Source organism: Octopus bimaculoides, chromosome 3, assembly GCF_001194135.2.
Source record: "Octopus bimaculoides isolate UCB-OBI-ISO-001 chromosome 3, ASM119413v2, whole genome shotgun sequence".
Lineage (NCBI taxonomy): Eukaryota > Metazoa > Mollusca > Cephalopoda > Octopoda > Octopodidae > Octopus > Octopus bimaculoides.
The window spans coordinates 146,916,751-146,918,899 of record NC_068983.1 but is presented as its reverse complement, the minus strand read 5'-3'; positions in this window follow the sequence as shown (position 1 = coordinate 146,918,899).

Below are 2,149 nucleotides of genomic sequence, written 5' to 3'. Positions count from 1 at the left end.
TACGGGCGTTATAGTGTTAAGGGAGAAGGGGGACGCAAACCAAATTGTATTCCTGCGGCGTTTCCTTCTGCGGGTGTTGGAGATGCGGTCCTTGAACTCACTGGCAGCTACGGCCTCGTTATAGTATGGGCCTGTTGCGTTGAAGGCTTCATGTTTAGAGGAAAGGCTCGAAATCCTGTTACTGACACCCTTTACCAGGTTCTTGAACACGATGAGTGGGTGGCACGAGGTTGTGTTGATGTATGTTAGCCTTTCGTTTGGTCTGCGTAGGGCCTGTAGGTACCGGAGCTCAAGCCTAGTGTAACATCTAAGAAATCCGCTGTGGTGAGATTGGTTTCTGTGGTAATCTTCAATCCCATGGAGCCCAGCGTACTCAATGGAAAAGATAAGCATTCTCGCTACAGATGCATCCTAGATTGCAATAGTTGGGGTGTTATCCTAGGAAGGACACCCAGTAACATTCATAAGCCACACATTTAGCCAGGGACAACGAAAATGGTTGAATATAGAAAGAGAGGCTTATGCAGTGGTATGGTGCGTAGATAGACTGCAGCATTTCCTTCTGGGAAATCAGTTTTATTTGGAAGCAGATCATCAGCCTTTAAAAACCCTGTTCGCGAAGGATTTAGATGTATCTCGACGTGCTTCGCAAAAAATAGCCAGGTGGAGTTTGACTCTATCACAGTACGATTTCGTCGTTAAGCATGTTCCGAGTAAAAGTATTCCGCACGTCGATGCTATCTCTCGATTGAGATATAATAAGTCTAACGGTGGTGATATAATTTTCTTTGCTTCGTATTTAGACAAATGCGACAGTGCGTGGCAGGATATCGATCTTGTAATGAAAACGCATTATATAACAAAATAAAAGAAAGAATTTTAAAGCAAATTTGGAGATCGGTCTCGAATCTGGAACGTGCATTTGTTAAACAGAAGGATTTTTTAATATGCGAAAATGGCTTAATATATCATAAAAGTCGTCCGTTTATTCTGGCACCTTATAGAGCTGCAATAGTAGCTAAAATACACGACATACACATGGGCATTCCACAATTAAGAAGGCACTACTCTGTGTTTGGTGGCCTGGGTTAGCTTACTCGGTGGAGAAGTTTGTCAACTCTTGCGATAGTTTCTAGAGAGTTATGCCAAATTTAGTTAAGGCAAATGATTCATGGCCCATTTATGGGCCATGAGAACGTGTGCACATCGATTGAGCATATGTTCCAAACATCGGTAACATATTGTAATTGTAGATGCCTATTCAATATGGATCGAGGTATTCTCGTGTCCTAATCGCTCAACTGAGGCGGTAAAAAAGAAGCTGTTTGAGGTCTTCGCTCGTTTTGGTGTGCCCACAGCTTTAGTATCGAACAACGAGCTTGAACCTGTTGCGTTAAAGAACATGTTGACATCAATGGGTTGCAGAAAAATTGAGACACCTCCTTACAGTCCGGCTTCTAACGGCGCCGTTGAAAGGACCGTACAAACTGTGAAAGCTTGCACTGAAGCATTTTGATCCGAAGACAGGGAAATTCAGCAACTACTTGAACACAATTCTGTTCAAGCCTCGGGTGGTTGTAAATTACCACCGGCCGAAAAGTTAAGGAAACGACCATTGAAGGTTGTAGTAAACCCATTCTTTGAAATAGGTAAGGATGTAAAACACAAAAGCATGTTCGACAAGATTGCATCTAAATCAAAATATGTGATAAATGCCAGAAAGAATATTGCATGGATCAACGCATGTCAACCAATGCAGTTAATGGCAGTCGATCAACTGGCCCCGCTAAACTCACGGGAAGCACAACCAGAATTGAACACAACACTTGGCACGATAGTTCACGCTGAGTCTGCAAGGATGCCTAACAGTGACGGTACGACCATATCAAGTCTCCCGGCTAGACGTGACACCAACACCGGAGTTATAGAAGAAATAAAGCAGCCTATTATCGGCCATGCTCGCCGTCGAAGATCGAATACGATAATTTCATCAAGTCCTCGACTGGGGCAAAGTGCAAGAATTGCGGAAGGATGTAAAAAGCCAAAACGTTTCGAGGTGGAATAATGTGATATGTGATAGTTGCACTGGGTTGCTAATCTTGGTATCCTGATGTGTGTGTGTATATATATATATATATATATATATATA